The sequence below is a fragment of the Lynx rufus genome, unplaced genomic scaffold (genome assembly GCF_022079265.1).
Source record: "Lynx rufus isolate CCGP_SWC_20201006 ecotype Redwood Valley unplaced genomic scaffold, mLynRuf1.p SCAF_4, whole genome shotgun sequence".
NCBI classification, from domain to species: Eukaryota; Metazoa; Chordata; class Mammalia; order Carnivora; family Felidae; genus Lynx; species Lynx rufus.
This window is the reverse complement of record NW_025814856.1, coordinates 6788178-6794177: the sequence shown is the minus strand read 5'-3', so window position 1 is coordinate 6794177 and position 6000 is coordinate 6788178.

Here is a 6000-nt window from a genome sequence, read left to right as displayed (position 1 = left end):
GTCCTCTCCTCATACGCCAGCCCCGCCGGGCTCTCCGGGAGCCCCGCCTCACGGCACTTTCGTGCCAGCTCCATCTTGAACTTGTTCCCTGTGGGCCAGAGTTAGCGGGACCGGAGGAAGCTGGAACCCATCCGCCTCGATGCCATGCACAGCCTGCCTCGATTTAGCCATAACTCTGGCAGGTGCTGGTTCTAGCACTTTGCCTGTATTGTCCCTCCGAAGCCTCACATTGAACCCATGCGGTGGGTTCTGATGAGGGAGCTAAGCAACAGAGAGGTTAACTCACTGGCCCAAGGTCACACAGCTCCCAGGTGGCAGAGCTGGGACTAAAATCCATGTTTCTGTTGCTTCTGCTTCTCCTTCTTCCCCGCCCCCTTTCTTCCTTCTTCTTGACAGGGGTTGGTAATGCCGTGTTTATGTATTGGAGACACCAGTCAAAATTTCTGATTTTCATCTTGTATTTTTTAAACATGATGGGGCACCTAGGTGGCTCAGTCGGTTGAGTGTCCGACTTCGGCTCAGGTCACGATCCCATGGTTGGTGGGTTCGAGCCCCGCGTCGGGCTCTGTGCTGACAGCTCGGAGCCCGGAGCCTGCTACGGATTCTGTGTCTCCCTCTCTCTCTGCCCCTCCCCGCTCATGCTCTGTCTCTCTCAAAAATAAATAAACATTAAAAAATAAAACAAATAGGGGCGCCTGGGTGGCGCAGTCGGTTGAGCGTCCGACTTCAGCCAGGTCACGATCTCGCGGTCCGGGAGTTCGAGCCCCGCGTCGGGCTCTGGGCTGATGGCTCAGAGCCTGGAGCCTGTTTCCGATTCTGTGTCTTCCTCTCTCTCTGCCCCTCCCCCGTTCATGCTCTGTCTCTCTCTGTCCCAAAAATAAATAAACGTTGAAAAAAAAATTAAAAAAAAAATAAAACAAATAAAATAACAATGAAAGCCTAAAACTTGTTGTAAAGCATGATGTCGAGTTGAATGCTTCTAAGTTAGCAAAATGAAGAAATGCGCTTAACGATGAAAATATAGCAATTCGAAAATCTTGTTGTCGGGGCGCCTGGGTGGCGCAGTTGGTTAAGCGTCCGACTTCAGCCAGGTCACGATCTCGCGGTCCGTGAGTTCGAGCCCCGCGTCGGGCTCTGGGCTGATGGCTCAGAGCCTGGAGCCTGTTTCCGATTCTGTGTCTCCCTCTCTCTCTGCCCCTCGCCCGTTCATGCTCTGTCTCTCTCTGTCCCAAAAATAAATAAAAACGTTGGAAAAAAAAATTAAAAAAAAAAAAAAGAAAATCTTGTTGTCTACCGTATGCCATGATTATACTTACACAATATAACTTACCATTGCCGTGAATAACACAACACTTTATATCATAAACTTTTCGAAGGAGGTGAGCATGATTTTTTTTTAAATATCAAATTAGAGTTAAGGTTTTACTTCAATTTTTATTAGGCTTCACTTACCTTCTCTTTATGTTGAACCACAAAGTCATAGGCGCCTGGGTGGTTCAGTTGGTTGAACGTCTGGCTTCGGCTCAGGGCATGAACTCGTGATTTGTGAGTTCAAGCCCCGTATCGGGCTTGTTGCCGTCAGTTAGTTGGTGCAGAACCTGCTTCAGATCCTCTGTCCCCCTCTCTCTCTGCCCCTCCCCTGCTTGTGCTTGCTCTCTCTCTCAAAAAATAAATAAAACACTTAAAAAATAATAAAAGAACCACAAAGTCATTAGCATTGCTCGAAGAGACTGAAAAATCTCATATTCATCTAATCCATGCTTCCAACACCACTCGGTGCTGACTCCCATCTTCCTTGAACTGCAGGCTCAGAACTCTTTGTCTGGTCAACACCTTGGCCTGGGGGATGGCAAGGCTTGCTAGCTATTATCTACCTGGCACTCAGCACCCATCTCTTCTTTTGCCCTCTTTTTATAAATTTTTAAATGTTTATTTCTTATTGACAGACAGAGACAGTGCACGAGCAGGGGAGGGGCAGAGAGAGACACACAGAATCCGAAGCAGGCTCCAGGCTCTGAGCTGTCAGCACAGAGCCCGATGCGGGGCTTGAACCCATGAACCGTGAGATCGTGACCCGAGCTGCAGTTGGACGCTCAACTGATGGAGCCACTCAGGCGCCCCTGCCTATGTTCCCTCTTGTATCATAGGGATATTCTAGACATCTAGAAACTACATTTCCCAGACTCTCTTGCTTCTATGATTCTGGATGGGATTAGATTCTGCCACTGAGATACTCTTGTGTAAGATTTGGAAGGTGGGAGAAGTGGAGACTGTCTTCCCTACAACAATGGTAGTTGATGGGTGAGCCCCGGTCTATGTGTGTTTCTGTTATTGGCACAATTCTGTACTTCATTATCTACCCACCAGCATCGTCAGAGATATCACCAGTCGTTTCCTGAGATTTCATGCATTGCAAGAACTGCAGTGAGGTGATGTTGAGTCCCAGCAATCAGCTTTTCACCTCCACTTCTGTAGTCCATCTAATGGTTTTGAGAGCACCAAACTCCCATTATTAAATCCTTCCCTCTCTACTTGAAGTACCTAGAGTGGTTTTTGTTTCCTGGTACCTAGAGTGGTTTTTGTTTTCTGAATACAGTAGGTTAGGGAGCCACGAGGGGCATGTCCAGCTTTAGCTCTGACCTGCATTCCTCTTGGTCCCCAGCCTCTTCAGGGAGCAGCGATGGAATATGGCAGTGGGGCTCTGAGGGCAGTGCCAGTCCAGGGGTCAGAGAGAAGAATGAGGGAGCCATTGTCAAGATCATTATAAACACCCTTGATATTTATTGGATGCTTACTGAATTCTCAGTGCTTTCTATGCATCATTTCACTGAATCCCATAGTTGCCTCATGTTCAAGATTCACCACGTAAAAGCTGTGCAGTCTTCAGCAAGTCGCTTAACCTCTCTAAGCATTAATTTCTCCAGCTATGTAAAATGGTATAATCATAGTTCTATCCATGAGATTATGCATATAAAAGTACTTAACACAGTGTTCAGCTTGTAGTAGACAGAAACTATTATTGAGATCACCATTTATAGCTGAAAGGACACTCCTAGTTGTCCCTGGTATCCACTCCCCCCCCCCCCAACTGTGGCAACTAAACCTCCCTCTGTTGCATATCACTCAGAATGAAGACTACGTTTCCCAGCCTCCCTTGCAACTAGGTGGGTCTACATGACTGAGTTCTGGCAAATGAGATATGAGAAAATATCTCCCCCTCCCACGTCCCTTCATACTCTTGCCTGGCATGAGGTCCTAATGAGGTACCACCTTGGAATGTAGCAGGGCAACAAACTAGAAGGAGCTTGAGTCCCAGAATGACCTCAGAACTGTTACTGAGTGAGAAATAAACTTCTACCTTGTTTAAGCTACTGTTGGTTTGTTATTTCTATTATTATCCCCATTTTATGGATGGAGAAATTAAGCCTCCAAGAGGAAATATAACTGGCTCACAGTAAGTGGAAGAGCCCTAGATTTTAGCCTGACAGCAAATCCCATGTTCTCAACACTAGACAGCACTGCCCACCCCTTCCCCACCACTGCCCTTCCCAAACCTGAGCTTGCCAGGGTGTCTATCCCCCTGCTCATCCTCAGGTCCAATCCAGCATCGTTGAACACAGCAAGTCTGTCTTTCCCACTTCCTACTGTACAGCCAATGTCATGTTCCTCCACCACATCCCAGACCTGGGGGTTAAGAGAGGAACAGGAATTTCAGGGAAGGAACAATGGTGCACTGTAATTGCTAGCTCAAATAATAATTCTCACACCATCTCACATTTGTCGAGCTCTTATTACCTTCCAATCTCTATGCTGTGCACTAGCTCCTTGAATACTTGCAACCATCAATGCATCCCATTTTACAGCTGTAGAAGCTGAGGCCCCAGTTAGAGCCGCCAGGCAACCTCTTTGTCCAAAGCCCACACATTCTCTCACCTTCTTCTGTGTGGGCTTGTGTTTGCTGTTCAAGACATAGACAGCCTTGTCCACGGCCACCAGCCTCACTGTGGCCTCAGCACCACCTATCACCTTCACTTCCACCTGGCGGTTGGGCTCCAAAGGCTGGAAGGGTCCTTCATTCTTCAAACCAACCTTCAGCTGAGCCAGGAAAAAGAGAGATGTCAGGAAAAGGGGCTCATATGCTACCAAGGGGCTTTCCCAAGTCAATTTTCAAGTTTATGCTCCTTATGGCTCTGATGGAACATCCAGGAACTTCACCAGGCCAATCCCAACTCCACACATTTACTTGCATAGTCTACATGCCCAAGGTTGAGCTTTTAAGGCCACATGCCCTCTTCCTCTCCCCTGCCCCCCGACTGGGAGCCCTTCAGCTTGGACAGACTCTCTGTCTATGCTTTATGATGGTGATGTACAACTTTAAGGAATTTGGCTCACCGTCCCCATGCATCTGTCATTCATGTCGATCCATATGGAGTCAGCCACCAGTTCAGGGTCCTGACCTTTTGCCCTGGGCAGTAAATAAAAGGCCAGGATGCGGAAGGAGGGCAGCGTCTCTGAAGTCACATCAATAATGGCTGATGTGTAGACACTCCCATGCTTTTTTAACTGATGTTTGGCATACACAATCTGGCCCTTACTCAGGACCTTGGAGACAAGGGAGGCCAAGAATGAGAAAGGTAAGGTCAACCTTTTCTTGAGGCTGTCCCAGCTCACAAGGGAGACCCGCATTCCCTTTGCTTCAGCACCTTAGTCTGAGGCCACCCCAGATGGTTCCCACCTTCATACCACTGTTCACAGTTCCTCCAAACCAGCTATCCAGGGATGTTCCAAGGAAGGAATTTCTTGGCCTAGGTTTTAGTCCAAGACACTCACCAGGATGGTGACGTGAGTGATCTGGTTCTTGGTTGCAGGATTCTGATGTCTCGTGTTAAGGCTCAACTGGATGCTGCTGCCAACTTCTGTGCCCAACATCTTTACCTCAACGGACCCATCCTGAGTCAAGTAAGGCCATGCCGTCACCCTGGCTGAAGCCTGCTCTTCTGGCTGGAGAGGCTCATGGGTTTCTAGCTGGGAAGTGTGATGGGCAAGTAAATTCCCAGCCCTTCTAGCTCACACAGCCCCACCATCCCTGCCGCATTAGGTCGCTACCAAGATAGGGAGCTGCTTCAGATCTACATCTGTGTTGATGGTCAAAGTGGCCACTCCACTGGCTGAGGTGTATACGCTTTATGGTTTTGGCATTGGACAAGGACTCTAGAGGCTGGGGACCCATCAGGATTTGAGACAAAGACCTGAGGTGGAATCTGGGGCAAGATGAAAGACAGACCTGGGGTGGCCTGGCACAAGAGGTGGAGTACTGGGAATCTGATCTGGACAGGACTGCCTTGTATAGCTGTACAAGTTGTGCACTGAACAACACCAGGGGCACCATTCATATTAGAGTCTTTGAGAAAGGCACCCCCTCAAGTCTTGCAGTGTGCAACCATACGTGGTGGCCCTGGGTGTTGGTGTGCTGGTGGGGTGGAGGTGGAGGGAATTAGAATGGAGAGATGTGGAGGGCTTGGGGAAAATTTTAGTAGGATTGGCATCAAAGGATGTCTTTAGTTTTCCTAATGTCCATCAGACATCTTAAAGTTACCCAAAAGGAATGCATGTAAAAACAGCATGCTTGCTGTGCAAATGTAGCCTTGGAATACTCCCTTGAGCATCACCTTCTAGGCTGGCTGTGGCCACTAAACCCCTCACAGAGAAACTATGGAGCCATCACAGTGCTTTGGGGGGACCTAGGCTGAGACTTGAGAGAGCCTTGGGGTTGGTCTGAGAGCATGATGGATTCAGTTCTCAGACAGATAGATTGTGGATAGCAGGTGAGTCCAATGTGGGTTTTTGTCTCCTGAGAGGGGTCTGTTAGGGAAAAGGGGCCCTGAGTCCCTGGATGGAGTAAAGTCAGACTCTGACCCTAAAGCGGAAGGGCATCCCCGGCTTGAAATACTGGGGGGTCCTGGTGAACTTGATGTTGTATGGGCTCCGGACGATCTTCAC